The sequence below is a fragment of the Lepisosteus oculatus genome, chromosome 8 (genome assembly GCF_040954835.1).
Source record: "Lepisosteus oculatus isolate fLepOcu1 chromosome 8, fLepOcu1.hap2, whole genome shotgun sequence".
Taxonomy (NCBI): domain Eukaryota; kingdom Metazoa; phylum Chordata; class Actinopteri; order Semionotiformes; family Lepisosteidae; genus Lepisosteus; species Lepisosteus oculatus.
The window spans coordinates 34,962,076-34,981,493 of record NC_090703.1 but is presented as its reverse complement, the minus strand read 5'-3'; positions in this window follow the sequence as shown (position 1 = coordinate 34,981,493).

Genomic DNA, 19,418 nt, shown 5'->3' with positions numbered 1-19,418 from the left:
AATTTAATGTAACTATACAAATATTAAAATACTTAAAACTTTATCCCTTATTGAATATTCTTATCTTTATTGGGAATTTAATTTTATATTTTTTGATTATCACATGTAGCCCAAACATTCTCAAACATTCTGGCATCTACTGTATATGATGCCATATACAGTAGAATGCTTTCATGTTTTCAAACTAGTATGGCATTAATCAGTGTCTTTTCTTTATCTCTCTCCTTAAACTCTTGCAATGAATACTGAATACTTCAGTAAATGACAAGGATGGACCTTCATATTTATTACATAAGCCTTGGATCAAGGTTCCATATTGATGAAATACTCAACTACTTATTGCTTTTGAAAACAGTATGAATACGTTTATCTGACAATGCGTGGAGACATGAACAGGAGCTATGAGTCATTACTGTACAGCAAATCAAAAGATCTGTCTGAGCCAATGCACTACTCACAATGTTCTAATTTAATACCATATCTGCAATACAATTGTGGTACTGTATGTTTTGCTGGAAAAATGGTAAATAACAATACAGCATTAAAAGGTTATCAGACTGATTTTCATTTTGTGGTGTCAATATTCAAGAAACACTCGTAAAATCTAAGATTTAAATATATCCATACATTTTCTGCAGCAGAAAATACTTAGGTTTTGAAATTAATTTTATATTTTTAATCACATGTAAAAAAGCACATTTTTCTATGTAAATTTGTCAATGTACTACTTCCATTAAATCTATAGATGGAACTGTATATTAAACCTGAATGGAGCTTACAACTACCCATTTTACGTGACATACAGTATTATGAATGTCAGCTGTCTATGGACATGTTTAGTACAAAGACTGTGTCATTGAGTCTGTGATCTCAGTCTACATCCTCTAATTGTCTTTAAAAGTTTCATATTTAAGTATTTTTTCTGAATATAAATGTAGGCTTTTCAACACATTAGGCAACAAGATTGAGCTTTGTATAATGCTCTAAACCTCTTCAAGCTCCTGGCTTGTAAACAAAGGTTTGAGTAGTTAAGAGCAACTCTTAGCAACAAGAGATGCTCTGTATGCTTTGTATTCCTGAACAAAGCTACTTGCATGTGCGTGTCCCTGAAACTAATATCTCGATCAAAACACATATATCCATGTTTGATAGACATTCGAAGATAATGAGTGTTCAAAGTTTCAAAAAGTTTGTATTAATTTTAATGGCATGAATTTTGTTTAGGTTTTCTACATTATCTCTACTGAAACAGTACATGTAAAGTTTTCTGAAGTTTCCAAATTTAATTTTAAAGTGATTAACAAATATTTGCACAAGACTGTAATTGTCAGATGACTTACATAGTATAACAGTATACTGTACAAGTATCAAATAAGGACTTGGACATATTTTATAGCAAACGTTTGGACTGGCTTTACCATAGGTAATGGCACACTGTATTATTGTAATCTTAATACAAGCACCTTCATCATATTAAGAATTGAATACAGATGCTTTGTGAGGCTAAAAAAAGCAATATCATGTACCATGTATATTGTTATCTATTATTAGCGAGCAGAAAAGCTTAGCACAAATGATTTCTCATAACAAAATTAAATGTGATTTTATCTAAGATACAAGAGGAAAACCTACATTGGCCATGGATCTCTGGAAGACAGAAAAAAAGGAAAACCACAAGAGTAAAAGTAAGAAGATATGTTTAGATAGTAATAGATAATGATAATAAGATGTTTTTTTTTCTGTTATGGTCTTGTTAAGTGTAAAAAGTGAAAAGAGAAATTTCAGATACATTCCAAAACTTCAAGAAACACTGTACTGTAATTTGTGCGCCCACCAATGTGGAAAAACAAGTAAAGGTAGGTCCAGCTTCCAGGTATCAACCCATTGAAGCAAAGGCTTCTTTGGCCAATATACTTCTGTACAGCTTATCATACAGAGTTATTTTTAGCAATCTAATCCTGATTGGGCACCAAGTGTAAAAGAACCTTCTCAAGACTTTGAGAATGCATTAGAAATTCCTTCCCCATCTTCACAAAGTCTGCCCCCTTGGAACTAGTTCCAACAGGCAATGCAGACATTGAATTGTCTATTCAAAAGAATCCTTAAAAGCTGAATGTAAATGAAGACATTCCACATCCCATCTAAAGCCTTGAAAATATACTAATATTGTTTTACAGTCTTTTTGTTTTTGACTACTGAATGGAATCTGTTAGCACCCAAATTATTGTTTTATAGTCTTTGTTTTTGACTACTGAATGGAATCTGTAGGAACCCACAGAGGAAAATTATTATACAAATTACAACCAATATAAAAAAAGTAGGCTTTATTAAACAAGCCATTTTATTTATGCATTAAATGGGGTTTACAAAGCTGAATTTGTAACTTCACGTGCTGTTGATATACTCCTACTAGACAAGCAGTACTCTAAGCTTTAATTACACTAATGCGCAATATGATTTCTGGATAACTATCCAGTGACTATGAACTGATGAGGAAAATAAAAGTGAATTTCATGGTGGTAATACCCACAAAATTAATGAAGACAAAGTTTCAGTATTCTATTATTAAATATTTATCCATTGCAAAGCACTGTAAAATTACATTATTATTATTATTATTATTATTATTATTATTATTAGAATTTATATATATACTACTGTATGTGTACTACTTATATGGTATATAAAAGGTTGTGATTATGTTCTAGAAGGAATAATTGGGGCAAGTCATCTAGAAGTATCCACTTATTTCAAAATACAAAAAATACAGTAACACAATGCCACTTGTATTACAGCTACACAGCTTTCCCCTCACAGATACAGACAGGATACAGACAACCAACATTACAATAACACCTCACATGGGTTATTCATACAGTATGTGTACTATACACATCAACACCTCAAGTAACTGCTTTTAGCAGGCTCGACATATACAGTATATGAAAACTACAGTACTTGAAAAGTACAGGACACCCAATTCACCCACCTCAGGAAAAGGCTTGGGGGCAGTTTCAGCTGGTGGATTGGTCATTAAAATGTACATGTACAGTACTTTAATATGCAGTGAGGCTAGAAGGAATAAAATTTTCCTTTAACATAACTCTGAAAGGAAGAGGATTTGCCTTATCAGTCTCAATTTACGATTAAAAACTCATTGTAAATAAAAAGCCATTCTCACACTCAAAGTTGTACTAGCAACATATTCTATGCATTCTATTTGAGGGTATATTTTAATTGCAAAGGAGCAAAAGACAAGACTTCAGCCTCCATTAGGCGTTTTACCTTGTTAAATTCATTGTAGCACGTTTTCCCTTAAACTGTAACAGAGTTAAAGTTAAATAAATGCACTTTTTATTTTAACAGAGTTTTGCATTGGTTTGGTGTAATGCCCCGTGGTCTCAACATGATTTCAATATTTATTATAAGGAATCATGGTTATATACCGTGAGAAATGTTTCCACAGCACGTTTACGACGTAAATCACAGTGACGTTATGGTCACACCATATGAACCCACAGTAAAACTATGGTAACACCGTGATAAAAGTGCAAGTCTCCTATTGAATTATGGTGCCATACATTTTCATAAGGTTATCCCGTCAAAATATCATTATGAGTACTCTAGCCCCACGATTCTTCACCCCTCGTTCATGGGATCTACAGCAGTTTCTGGACCAATGCTTACCAGTTTCTACCGTAACTTTAAGTATAATTACTGATTTAATTGTGTCGGTAGGACCGCGTTTTAGCCAAAACGGTACTTAAAGGAGAATAACCTTAGAAAGCTGGTGAAAAGCTGTGAAACACTGGTCTAACCTCACCAAAAGTAATTGGCTTACCTTGGTAAACCTTCAGGCATTGTAAGGAAAACGACCAGCCTCTATCAGCCACATCCAAACTGTGATATCAAAAATCAATAAACAACACCTCTCCCCCGCACACACCATTCAAAAAGGAAATCTATTTGTAGCAATACTGTACAGTTGTCTTTTTTCATTCACCCAAAAATATTTTTTTAATAATAAAGTAGGCTTAAGTATTTCTAATTTTACTTAGCACACAAACATGTCTAAACAGCCTTATTATGGCCTTTTAATTAAACATTCTATATCAAGGCTTAATGCATTTTTGTATTATTCTGTTCTTTGACAAAGAAAATTACAGAGTGCAAAGCTCAACATCAGCAAACATTTCGGAATGACCAACGTTTTCCACGTCTGTAGGCAAGGGAGCTATTGTGTGCTTCATTCGGTACAGCATCACGATTATTAAGGCAAGCAGGAACAACAGCAAACATACAAAAAGTCCCAAGTACGTGGAAAAACTTGGCATTTTTGTGTCGGGACGTCCCAGATGAGTGACCGAAGTTGTCAGAAGAAATGCTCCTGCCGTCGAGTTCGCCTGGAAGTTGGAATACATGTCGGGTGGAGGCGTGGGGATGTTCATCCAAACAGTCCTATCATTCAGCATTATGGACACTGTGAACTGTTAGTTACAACAAAGAAAAGAGCAGATATTGCTGCTGGACGTATATACTGTACAGTTATATAGCAAGCTAAAACGCCGTAGCACTGCATACAATGAGTGATTGAAAATGCAAAAATAAGAGAAAAATGAAATTAACGTACACAGAACATTTTCCAATTTGGGGCTTTTTAGTTTTTTTTTTTTAACTTAACCAGTTACCCAAGATGTGCTATGAAATTGAATAAAATTCCTGTACCATCCAAAGAATCTTACAAGCTGTAACGCATAAAGATTTACTTGACAATAGATACAATCACCCGACTCAATCCAGAATGGAATAGACAATACGTTTACTCCTTTTAATATTAGTGTTGATTCGCCGTTTTTATTAGTTCTACAGCCGTACAGCCTACGGCGGTTCAATGCAAATCCAGAGTAGGTGATTAAGATTAATGTAAATTACTCGAATCAATTAATAGTATGTTTTGGATTTCCACCGTCTTTCCGGTTTAACACGGAACCTGATAAACAGAAAAGGCAATTGTCTTGCTGGTGTGTTAGTATCAAGCTTGAGGTATTCTTGAATCAAAGGTGCGTTTTTCCAAGGAGAATATCTAATAAGCATCTCTTCTAGGTCAACTTATTTCGCTTACAACGAAGAAAAGAGGATCATTACATTTCGTGAACACATTAGTACTGATCCACAATAAAGATATGACATGCTCGCTGTGATAATGATGATCAATGAAAGTATCTCAACAATACTGTACTGGCATCGCTGTCCCGAACTAAAAACTCCAATCATGGGAAAAGGCGTAAGGAAATCCAGCAAACCATTATTCCTCTCAAAAATCTGTTTCCACAAAGACAACCGCAAAGGACACAGCCGCGCTTCAATGTAAATCCGAAGGGCATCGGTCTTGTTTACAGCAGGTGTTTTTTTTTCATTTAAGAATCTCCCAGATTAATTTACTTTGTAACAATTACGATATCAATTTAAGCAATCCCAGAAAGAGAACACGGGTCTTCCAGGCTTTTTCTTTTGGGACTGCCTCTCTTGAAGCATCACCGCAGCATCTATTCAAAGTTTAGTCCTCCCGGCTTCTAGGCTGGTGTCACTACCCTGTATGATGCACGACTCCTGAAAGCAGAGGAAGGAATCTATTTACTGGAGACTGTAATTATTTTAATATCTCACCTGTGATCTCATCCTTGACTAAACAACTTAAAGAAATATGTGTTTTATAAGATTTAAGGGGGTCAGTAAAGTGTTCATGAACCTCACTGATTAGTTTTTGTCGCGGTTTTTAAATAATCGGAACAAAAACCCCATCTGAACACTGAACGTCTTTAAAATACTGTAGGCACAGTAACGTTTTTGAGTTGTCTTTTTTTTAAAGCTCTATCTTCTCTTTAATTTTAGTTACATTTTAAAGACTAATATGTGTTCACACATCAAATAACTGACGCGAACAGAAATTTGACCCAGACATTTTACATTCGCAATAATTAGATCACAAATTTTCAGGCATCCCATATTACATGTAACACCGTGTCACTTAAGTTGTTGATCAATGTTGATTAATCTTGTCAAGAGAGCCTTCCAAACGGGTTGAATTCAGTTTATTATACCATCACGGAATACTTTTGTTCTCACAATCGTTACTTCATAACCTTCGTCACTTTCCACATGTTAAATAAACACAAGTACTCTTTAATTTGCTTCATGTTTTATTTAGAACATACGTCAAATGTTATCACATTTGAGCCGCAACGATCAGTAGCCAGTGTCTGATAAAAAAGCACGTTTAATATCTCTGTCTATTACAGAAAATGGAAAAGATCGTTTTTCTCTCTCTACAGCAAACGAAGGTCTGTTGAAATTCACTGAAGACTACAGCTGATGCCGTCTTTATAGGTTTTTCATGGCCTTCAGCAGTGCTGATTTGTAGCCTCCGAAAAATATTTTCATCTCTTGAGGTCTGAAAGACAGTTTGGTCGTTTTGTCCTTTTTGTTTTAAAAGAAAAATAGCTTTGAACACTCTATAGAAGCTGAAGGACAAGAGTTTTATGTGACTGGTGGTGTAAAATGTATGAGGTTATTGTTTATTATTTCAAATGCTGCCCATATCTGATATGGCTGCTTCATATAAAGTACAATATGTACTGAACTGATTCATTGCTTCAGGCTCTTAAGTGTTCATACTGTAATTTACTAGTGTCGTAGACAGCCTGTTCCTTAGCTTTTCAAAAATATTTTCTATTTGACATCCACTAAATATTCAAGCTTTATGCCAACTACTTCTTAACACAGATGGTGGGCTCTGGTTTGAAAAACACTCATTACAATATTTTATTTCACAAATCATATATTTATATCTTTTAGGGGAACATAATGGAATTCAATTTATCTTCTGAAGGAAAAAAAGAGTTACAAAAAAAACTATTTAAATGCTTTGAAAATGTTTTAATGTGTGATGTTTTAAAATGTTAACAGATTTATCTGTGACCCTTACATATGGTAGAGTAAAATGAAGGAATTCAGTGAATATTACTAAAGGAATCACTGAATGTCATGGACACATAATTTTCAGTTATTTATCCTGTCTCTTGCATAATGTTGTTTTTTTTGCAATCCTTGTTCCTCATTAGAAACTATGACAATCCTCCATCTTTTTTGTGATAGATCTCCTAAGAAAAGTATCCTTAACCTAAGTAATGCCATGTGTCTAAAAACTACATAACAGCATTGCCTGTGCAGAAGATAGAGTTAAACTGAACTATGTGATATGTGATACAAATCTCTGACATGCCAGAAAGAAGAGGTGCGGTGAGAGATAGCAGAAGCAGACTGGGTCAGAGGTCAGAGGCCAGAGAAGGTCAGAGGTCAAGTCAGTGATGGTGGAAGATTACAAAATATTGGCATCCTCTAATATTAATAAAGAATAAATTAATAAAGAAATAAAGCTCTAGCACAAATTGAGGTAAACAAGTAATATATTTAAGTATCAGAAAATGTTACTTCTGTAGCTACAGTGCTCTGATAGCTGAAGTGCATTCTAAATCCTTTAGGTCTGCATGTAATTTGCTGGGTAGTAATTTATCCAAGTGAAGATAGGTGGCTGAAAGCCAGTTAAATTGCCTCTACAACAGCTGCAGTAAATAATGTTGAAGATTTTACAGAATTCCTGAGAGTTATCTTCCCCTCTACACCATCATAGTGTCAGGGATAAAGAATTTAAAAGACAATTGATCCACCATCATTGTTTTTAACATTAAAGAAGCATATCTTTAGTTAAAATGTTCAGTCAGCAGTCAGAATTCTTTGACAGTCATGCCTTTGCAAAGATCAATGATACATTATGTAACATTATTCTTCCCTTATTCATGATAAGTGCTTACTAAAATAATAGAAAATGTTATGTGCAAAGTTATCTTTGTAAGCTTTTCTTTAAGGTAATTTAACATTTGTATCTCATTTTGCTCCTAAAGCCTTACCAGTTTATCATTTCCTGATTGCTGAATATTTTATTTACAGCACAGATATCTTTTAACTGCTATTCCAAACATATCTGCAACTGTGTATGATAATAATAATTATAAGCCCAGTGACATCTGTCTCTAATGTGTCTCCAAATATTATTATTTTACCAAAGAAAACATTTACTGCATATAACAAAATCTAATGATTCTCAGGAGTCTTCTTCTTTGCTATTTAATTTCACTTATATATACTTTCAGTTATCTCTTCCTATAGACCCATTGTAAACAATAAAGGTAATGTTTCTGATGAAGGAATTGTTTTGCATTTGAGCAAGGACAAGACGTGATACTGAAAAACGTGTTTTGCAATAGGCAAAAGTTCAGCCTTCCAGATACTGTAGGTTTAACTGACCAGCATGTTTGCTAGTCTTGTAACCTCATTGACATTGCTTTGCACTATAGAAGAGACACCTAGCAATCATGAAGACTGAATGTGCTATTTGAGAATTAATATTGTACTGTTGCTATGGCAAAACGAGAGGTAAGTTGAAGTGCAGTCTATAGTTGGCCAGTTGCATCCTGTGCAGGTAAACCAAAGGGGAGTTTGTTGCAAGATTAAACATCTTTCTGGTCATTTTGCCTTATTATAAGCAAATGTAGCCACTAGTGGGACTAAATTGACATTTAAAAGGCTTATATTTAGTCTTTCTTAAATAGATTTTATTCCAATATGCCAAAGACTTTGTAGTGCTATGTTGTTCTATTAATTTACAAACTGTGACTTTACTTGTAAAATGTTTAGTTCTTTAGCTTGTTTTTCCACCTGCTTTACTCCACATTACTGCTGTTTCCCTCTCCCCCGCTGTCTCTGTAAAAAAGCTGAAGAAGTTGAAAAACCCTGCTAAATAAAATTATATTTAGACAATTTCAAGGTACAGTATCTTCCATTACAAGCAGTTTCCTGAACATTAAAAAGATCTTGGGATATGAATTGTTCTTTGGGGAAAAAAACTGAAGGAAAACAATGAGGAAAAGTCAATGCAGAATGGATACAAGCTGGCAGGGAGTAAAATTCTCTACATAAAGAAGAAATGTTCTCGCTTAGGAAGATGACCTACTTCTGTTTTATAAATATACCACTGCAGTGTATTTGTTTGTGATGCTGTTCTTAGCTTCAGCGGGGTGTCTATCTTGACATTAAGACTTAGGACATCAGAATAAGAAATACACCATCTGCTCCAGTTTTATATGTGAGTAAGAAAGGATTATGTGTAGGTCTCTGTTATTAATTATTAATTACATCTGACAATGAATTCAGTAGTATTTATGTAATGAGAAAAAATAACAGCAACAAGAGCAGATCTATTAGCAACGTTAGTTTATTACTGTACACTGCTTGTAATTACATGGCAGCAAATGGACTTTGCAACAAAAAAATGACGCACTCATTAAAAATGCTGTTTTTTATTGAAATGACATTCTTCCAGTGCTCCAATTCAGCCATTGCTTCATTATGAATTGGCCCCTAGACTGGACATAAACGTTTGCACTGTTTCCACCTTGTGGTCAGCAGCTGTTACCGCAATGAGCACAATCTGCTTAACAGGCAGGTTCCAATGCCTGTCAAAGCTGGTAAAAGCACGTCCCATACTGGAGGCATGCAGTTACCAAGGATTTTAGTGATGTCTGTGAGGATTCCAACAGACAAGCAGAAATATCAAGTCAGAAGTCAGGTTACATTAGCTTATCTGTTAATGCCTGTCTTCCATAATTAGTAAGACCTCATGCTCATGAAGCCTACTGTAATCCTTAGCTCTGACATTTAACCCCATATTTCTTCATGCCAGTAGTGGCTAAAGGAGTAGGGATGATGCTGTTTTAAATGTATTCATGACTATTGTATTTGTGCATTTATATGTGATTTTAACAATCAGAACATGTTTACAATAGGAGAAATATTTTAAATAGGTAAAAAAGAGCAAGAAGACACCCCTCTTAATTAGCAAACTGTGGGAGGTATTATCACCCATTAATAATAAGAATAGTGACTTCAGGTGATCTATCTACAATGTGCCCCATCTCCATGCTGTTTATTATCTTTTGTTTGCAGTACATGGGCTGTACACTGAAGTGGACCAAGCATGAAGCAAGGGCGACTTAAGAGGTTTAAGTAGGCCAGTTTCAATTTCATGAGCACCTGAAAATATGAGCAGTAGCTCCCCACCTGCTTAATTATATTGCCCACCACAACATAGCTTAACATGTATGCTATGTTGTTAATGAAGCACTCAACCATAATAATGTAACCCACTTAACTGAGGGATCTTTCTTGTTAAAGTTTTGTTATTATATTTTGTTAATTAAACTATTACTTTAGTGGGGTATTTTCTACTGAGCTACTGAGCTGACTTAAATATAACAAACACATAGATCAAATCACCCTACAATATCACATGCTTTATTGATGAATAAACCATGATATCATGTAAATGACCTGTAAATGATATAGGTTACATAATGAGCTGAAAATGTACTGATACAGATCTTTTTTTCATGAAATGCTAGTGAAAACAGCTTGTGTATTCTAAGTGGCATAACTTAATAAGATATGCTGTAAAGTAGCTTATCTTATTTTACAATTAACAGGTTATTAACATGTTTCTTTTGTGTGGATATCTAACCATTTAAGGCAAGGTTCAAAACCTAATCTGAAGAGCCCTAATCCAGTAGTTCATGCATACTGTATAACCCTAAATTTTATGGACACTAGGAACACTTCAAACATATTGATCAGTCAAGGAAGTGATTTGTATAACTAAGTTAACTCTGGGTCTGGTGATTTGAAAGGTGATTTTGTTGTTCATATAGTTTCTTAATGGGATGCATGGTGGCACAATATTTGTCTTTGCTGCCCTGGGTTCAATTCCTGGGGCACTACCTGCATGTGGTTTGTATGTTCACCCTGTGTTTGTATGGGTTTCCTCTAGGAATTCTGGTTTCCTCCCATAATCCAGCAATATACCGGGAGGATAATTGGCTTCTGGGAAAAGTGGCCCTAGTGTGAGTGTATATTTGTGTCTATGTATGACACAGAATGAAGTAACTCTGCAATGGACTGGTTTCCTGTCTTTCACCCATTGTTTTCTGGGATAGGCTCCACCTCCCTTGCAACCATGTATTGGAGGAAGCAGTTAGGAAATGGATGGATAGTATCTAAATTATTTAACTTATAACCATATAACCCTGCGACTCACAACTGGCAACCCTCTGAAGCTAAGCAGGTGTGAGCCTGCTCAGTACCTCAATGGGAGACCTCCTGGGAAAAACGAAGGTTGCTGCTGCTAGAGGTGTTAGTGGGGGCCGTAGAGGGTGCTCACCGTGTGGTCTGAGTGGGTCCTAATGCCCTAGTATAGTGACGGGGGCACTATAGTGTAAAAAGCGCCATCCTTATGTAAACTCTGCTTACACTATCCTTATATAAACTTATAAAACTTATAAACCTCAGTTATAAAACTGAGGTTCTGACTTGTTGTGGTCATTAAAAATCCCAGGGCGTTTCTGGAAAAGAGTAGAAGTGTAACCCTGCCATTTTGGCCAAATTTCCTCTTGGCCTTTACCAATCAAGGCCTCTTAATTATCCCCATCTATAAATTGGCTTCATTATTCTATAGTCTTACCCACTGATAGCTGATGTGTGGTGAACGTACTGGCACACTATACTGTAGCATCACTATTGGTGGTTGTGGAGAGGAGTCTCCATTACCTGTAAAGTGCTTTGAGTGGAGTGTCCAGAAAAGAGCTATTTAAGTGCAAGGAATTATTATTATTATTATTATTATTATTATTATTATTATTATTATTATTATTATTATTATTATTATTATTATTATTGTTGTTGTTGTTGTTGTTGTTGTTGTTGTTGTTGTTGTTGTTGTTGTTGTTATTATTAAAATATTTTTTGAGGTTACTTTCAAGGTAAACGAATTCACAAATACCATTACAAAAATATAAATTAAACCTCCTAATTTCTGAGGAGAAAATTTAAAGAGTTTATTTTATGTTGTTCAAGAAATTGAACATTGACATACTGTAAATACAGAGAACATCTAAATAGTTCTGCTGCACTGCTCCTGATGTTATGTCTGAAATCTTCTTAAAATTTCTACAGAACTCGTTACGTACCCCCTGGTGTTTTACCACCATTCCGTAAACAAATAACCTATATAAAATGCAATTGTGAATTTTAAAGAATGTTCAATTTATCATTGTGCTCCTCAGACCAGCATGGGGGGAATAAAGACATTTCTTCTGAAACCCAGGTGGCACTCAATCACTGATGCACCACGACTGCTCACAGGCAGGTAATGACATGACCCAAACTGTGTCTGGATCATACTAGATATATGGTTCAACATGAAATGTGAATTAAAATCTTTGGTGGTTAAACCACTCTGGAACCCCAATACACAGATTTTTTATACATTATTCACACACTGCCTAATACAATTTGTTTTATAATAATTTCCTTAAAGATTTCAGTCCCCTGTTATTCGTGCTTCTCACTTTGTAGTTCTTTTGAGAGCAAAAAACAGTTTAGGACTTCCAGGGCTTCAAAAACTGCAGGTGTATCTGAAATAGAAATTATATTGATTAGCAAGTGGCAGCAAAAATATCTGTGACCATGTGAACAGACTAATTAAAGTAATGTACAGTATGCATATTTTCCATTTTTCAGGGTATTCATATTCAATGGTTTGGTAGTGATTAGCAATGTTGATATCTCTGTCTGCTGCATTTGCTAGTCAGTCAATACTGGCTCATGGGACTGTGGGTAACAAAGGTGTTGTTAACCAGGCTTATCTCTAATAAATAATACATTTCCAGAATTCTAGCTAGCCCTTTGTTCAAAGGAATCTTTACACAGTGTGTGCCACCACTGCATGATGTGTTTCTGAATGGTGTTCCCTTTTCTGTATTTGTGCTCAGTGAGACTAGCTACTAGGAACACTGACCTGATATCAGAGTTAAAGAGCATGAAAACCTCATTTGAGCTGTTCAGATGTTCAGACACCCGAAAAAGGGAGTTTTAGACAGCCTCCCATAGCACAATTTAGTCTTTCCAGTTTAAGCTGTAGAGATAATTGATTTGTGCAATTGGTAATAATGTAGTATTTACTCATACTCATTTGTATGAACATAACTACTGTACTACTAAAAATAATAATAATACTTACACTTCATAATGGCTTTATCCAATGGGCAAGCAATGGGCACAACGCAGGATGTACCCTAGACAGGATGCTAATCCATCACAAGGTACACACAAGTCTGAAAATATCTGTAGTAATTTATAGTTGTGACATGATGCTGATATTTCATTTGCAGGGTGTTCCAATTTTAAAAAAAAACTTTCACTTCTAGTGAAATTAAAAGTTAAAGGAAGTGAAAAAAATCTACTTGAAAAAACAATTATTATTAACAGGAATTGGCATTGAGTGGAGGTTATGAAAATTATTATTAGCTACGTGAAGGCCTTAAGTGTTTTGTTTTGTATTATTTACTTTAAATCATTATCTAAAACATTTAACGATTTCTAAGTGGACCAACATTAGTTATAACAGATACTGAATATATCCATAATCAACCCCAAACATTAACCAGAGGATGCCACCAGAGGATGTGTTCTTCTTTTAAAATCCATATCATCTTCTCTCATAAACAGCATTTCTCATTCTTAGATGTAGTACAGAAGATAAAACTCCTCTAACAAAAGGGTGTTATATTATAATTACTAACAGAATTATGTTACGTGCTATTCTTGTAAACAACCTTGTAAACATCCTTGAAATACATGGGGTACACTCTAAAGACAGGACCAGAAACAGCACAAAAAAAAGTATCTGAGCCAAAAGGCAACCAACTGATTACTACCTCTGAGAGAGCACTTACATAAATATAGAAAGTACAGTATGTATTGTCAGGGAGTGAATCAAATATATTTAATGACTAGAACAGCCAATACTCACTACAAAGACAATAGTGGTGAATGAATCACAATCGAATACTCAATACATCTACAAACTCCTTGATAATCACTCATGTAATACAATACATACTGTATGTAGACCTATTCTCATATGTCTCATTAATCTGTAGAAATGAAACACATCACCAACATTTTATACACTTATCAAAAATCATCAAGTATCAGAATGTTGTATTATTACATATAAGTGTGTAAACATTTTTTAACAAGAATGGCATGGCTTGACCATGCTCCAGTGATCTTTGTTACGCATAGAAATCAATCAGAAAAAACATGAATGTTAAGTGTCTGGATTACCAAGCACATCTTGATCCATAGTATTCCATATAATGTATTTTATTTGGAGTTTTAGTATCTCAAAAAGTATGTGACACATATAGCTTATAGACTTCATTTTACTGAAATTGTGCCTAATGGTGGGTCATAATGCCACAAGTATTGTTTTCGTTGCACTGAATTTCATTCTGGTCACATTGTTTTCATTAAATTTGAATTAATAAGAGCTGCAACATTAAAGAGCTGCATCCAGGCATTTGTGTAATCTTGGTGACACCGAGTGCATCTCGGTGATAAGACGATTATGGAAGAATAATGGGAACATATAGTTAAGAAAAGACATTTGTCTATTTCACTTTATTATTCCACCATATTATAATAAAGCTAAAGAGCACAGAAGTAAATTCCAGTTCTTATGGTCTGTCTAGCTTTTGTATGGGTGGTGATATGTCATACTGTCCAGCCATTTGCTTTAATGATCTGAAGAATTCCTTCCCTTTTTCTACAAAGCTTTGTATATGAATCAGTCTACCATTTTTTTCTTTTAACTTCCTCCTGATGTCTGTCTTGAAGTTGCTGTCACTTACAGTATGTCTACATTATCTGAAATATCTAGGGGGTTGAAGAGTAATACTATTACCCCCTGTCTGAGCTCAGTTAATTCTTATGCAATATTTATTACTACTGGATCAGGACGGAAGAAACTCTGGAAAACATCAATGAGGCATACATATTGTTTAAAAAATAATATTAATGAAAATACATAAATTACTGAAAGGCATTGTTTACAAAAGCAGAAACAAATACTTTTTTTCTATGACTGTACATATACCCACAGTGACATAAGGGGTTATTTGAAGAGGTTGGTGCCAAAGGTGACCTCCAGACCCACTTTAGTTATATGATACTAAAGAAAAAAAATGTTTGCAACACTGCATTGTTAGAGATAATGCCACAGTGATGTAAAGCTTTTGTCCACAGCAATATATACCACATTTGTGTGTCAAAAAATAAGATTTTGTTTGGTCTTCTAAATTTCATTCAAGAAAAGACTAATTCTGGAAAGAAAACTTTTGATTCTTGTCTTCCTTCGCATTTTAATTCAAAATAATACATGACACTGGTTGGTATGTTTAGAAATTCATGACACTTCTAAGGCAGATTCTGAGATGCAGTAAGGGTTTAAACTGCCACACCTGACTTGAATCACTATGAAAGAACTAATACTATGCTTATCATTTTTTAAACTTAACGGAAAGGTTAATTGATAACGAATGCACTGGCAGTTATGATTATTATTTAGCAGAACTGGAGTATTAATTGGATGCTTTTGTGGCGGCTCAGTCAGCCAGGAGGGAAGAGAGGAAGAGAATGGCCTTCAGGATCTCGGTTCTGAGTGCTCCTGGCACCACCCATAGGGCCTTAATGGAGGGCAGTTGACCCGCCATTTACTCCCAGGTCGGTTGTCTCCCTGTCTGCACCCACTGCCGTACTTTCCGGAGCTCTGGATCAACCTCTTGGCTCTTTTCCCAGTCCATAGTGTCTATCTTAAGTAAGGCTCTGCGGCTATGGAACTCTGACGCTCCTGTACTCACTCCTCCCTGCATGGTCTCCTCGAACGGGCATCTCTACTGGCCGATGTTGTGCTGTGAACTGGTATGCATGCAGTTTAGCAATCCAGCGAGCTAGCTGTCCTTCAGGTTCCTTGAAGGAAAGGAGCCATTGGAGAGCAGTGTGGTCAGTACACAAAATGAATGGAAGACTGCAGATGTAATGGCAGAAGTGTTCCACTGCATCCACAATGGCCAGTCACACAATAGGTGCGCTCCGCCAACGTCAGCGCCCGGCTGTAGTACACCACTACTCTCTCACCTTCCCCCAAAGGTTGAGGCAGCACAACTCCCAGCCCTTCGTCACTGGCATCCGTGTCGAGGATGAACTGCTGACAAGGATCCAGCACAGCCAACATGGGGGCGTTACACAGGGCGTCCTTCAGAGTGTCAAAAGTCTCCTGCCTGGCGGTAGTCCATTCAAAGCTGACTCCTTTCAGGGTGAGTTTGTGCAAGGGAGCAGTGATGGTGGCGAATCCTGGTATGAAACGGTGGTAGTAGGAAGTGAGCCCCAGAAATGTCCGCAGCTGCCTCAAAGATTGGGGTATTGGCCAGTCCCACACTGCATCCACTTTGTCCTCCACTGTGGCTATTCCCTGCCCACTTACTCAGTGGCCCAGGAATGTGACTTCCTTCTGAATCAGATGGCACTTCTCCAGGTGCAGCTTCAGCCCGGCTTCGGCCACGCTCTCGAGGACCCGACCGGGCAAGCAGCGCACTCTCAAAGGTGTCACCATGCACCATCAGGTCGTCTAGGTACATGAGGCATTGACTTGGTGGAATGCGTTCCAGTACCTTCTCCAAGAAGCCAAAGGGCATAACTCGGAACTGCCCATTGAAAAGGTGGTCTTCGGACAGGACTTTGCAGTTAGCTCTACCTGCCAGTAGCCACTTCTGAGGGCAAGGGACGAGAACCCCGAGGAGCCAGCCAAGAGGTCCAGACACTCATCGATCCTCCGCACTGGGTAGGAGTCCTTTGCGATGACTGCGTTCAGCTCCTGGTAATCCACACAGAAGCGCCATCCTCTGTCCTTCTTCCAGACCATCACCACCGGTGACCTCCATGGACTGTCCGATGGCTCAACGATGTCCCCTTCCATCATCTCCGTGACGGCCCTTTAAGCTGCCTGCTGCCTTTCCTCAGATAGGCATCATGGTTTCTGTTGAATTGGGAGAACATCTGCGGTGTTGATGTGGTGGCGGGTGAGGCTGATCCGACTCAGGTCCTGGGGTGACACTACAAAGGCATGCTGGTACCACTGTAAAAGATCCCAAAGTGCCTCAACTTGTTCTGGCATCAGACTCCTGGTGCTCCTTTCTCACACTGGCCGGATCGCAGTTGTTCTAACTCCTGAAGCTGATCCCTGTCTGTCTGCAGTTTCCCTGCTGCTGGGTCACAACCTCACCCTGCCCCACAGTGGGTTCAGTGGCTTCAGCTTGCAGCCTTGACTGTGTCGCGCACACGCTTCATTGCCAGCCTCCCATAGTTGGTGAAGTAGCTCGCTCTCTGAGCACCTCCTCTACCTCTTGGGCCTTTCTCAGGGCTGCGTCCAGAGTCCTAGACCCTGCCAGCTGGACCTGGTGCTGTAAGCAATCAGGGGTAAGGCCGTGGATAAAGCAGCGAGTGATGAGCTTTTCCTGAGCTGGTTCTGGAAAACTAGGATTGGCCGTGCACACTAAGTGGTGTATATCAGCTGCAAAAGCCCCAAGCCTCTCTTCTGGACATTTGCACACGGCACTCTAGCTGCTCCTCGAGGACTAGAGTTGGCTCCAGGCTGCCGAATCACCAGTCAAAGGCCGCCAATACCACCAGCTGCACGGCCTTTTCCCATTCGGACCAGCAGCTATCAGCTCGAACCTCCGCCTAAATGCTTCCCACGGTGCTTCTTTCGTAAACCGGCCTACCGGTGGAAGTGTTGCCCGGCCACTGTCCGGACCTACATTCTCTAGCCACCCTATTGTTCGTACCCTGCTCTCTGCTTCTTTCCGCAGCACAGCCCTGCTTCTCTGTCAGTCCATGTCTGTAGCTCCGCTGTCCAAGCCCAGTGACAGCGTAGGCAGTGAGTCACCTTTCCTCCTGGTCTGCGGTGTCTTGTCTAGGCTTGTCCCCATCATTCTGTCCGAGTAAATTGGCTGCTTGGGTTCGATTAGTCCCGCTCCTGACAACAATGTTGTAACTCGCTCAGCTCGGAGGGAAGAGGGGGAGAGAATGAACAGACAGAATGCGGGCAAGAGGAGGAATTTATTGCCCTTTTTTGGTACAAAGAGCACGCTAGCCGCTGGCAGGTGGAAGAAGAGCTCACAGTTGCAAGGTAACCCCTAACATGCCACAAGGGGAAAGAGAGAGAATGCTTGAGGGTTCAATTTCTTGAACAAAAGGGAAACTGCTGCTGGGAAGTGTCAAAGGGTGACGATCCGGTCCACCGGCGGGGGGGGGGGGGTGTTGGGTGGTGGCGCAGAACGCTTCATTTTATTCAAGATCTTCATATAGCCTATATATGTTTCTTTGGACTGGGTTTTAATATTTCTCTCTTACTTGAATGACATGTGTTCTGATTTCCCATTTCTAAAGATTCTGTATGCAGAGCAAATGTTTGCTCTTCTGCCTACATGCCAGTGTCTGGATTAAAAGTGCCTACCTACGGAAAATAACAAAGATTCAGAGATGAGCTGAAAGAAACGTATTTAAAGGAAGCTGGGACAAAAGGGGAAGGAGATTGAGTATTTTTATTTTTTAAATGTAAATGAATCCTCACTAATTACTAATACTAAATATTAAAAAGGAAGCAAATAGGAGATGTATATCAAAGATTGATGACTTGTAGATTCCGATCTTTATTTAAACATTTGGTTTTAGCTTTATTTTAGAGAACTTCATTATGCTTTTGAGGGATTTGTTCATACAGTATTTTATATAGTACAAGTACTGTTTCAAGTATCCCATGCAGCACCTATCTCTAGATGTTTTTAATACAGTAATGTGGTATTACTGTATTATATCCAGAAAACGCTATATAAGTTTAAGCTATAATTATTATTATCATTATTAAGGCCATTTGATTGTTCAACAGCAAAGTTTAACAACCAAAAGCATAGCCTAGAGCTTTAAATTTGTTTTTCTGTACAGGTACAGTATATTGTAACATATACGGCAAACATTGCAGGTTGTTCGAGCCGGCTTACCAGTGCAGTGACGTCACCACCCTTCCCTGTGAATAGCAGGGACCACAGCCGTCAGGCTGACGGGAGATTTCCTTTTAGCTCAACTGGCTGGGTTGCTGTTGAGTTACGCCGGAGGCCTGAGTTCGAGTCCCATACGGTAGGGGGGCCGACCTGAGGCAGCAGGGGCGAGGGCGTATACCCGCGAGCGTTACATTGGTGTTAGCAGTGGGATGGGATAGCCCTTCGCCGTGGATGGCGAATTAAGCAGAGGAGAGTGTAATGCATAAGGCCGACATTGCAGGTTGTGCAAGCTGGCTTACCAGTGCAGTGACGTCATTGCCCCTCCCTGTGAATGGGAGATTTCCCTTTAAC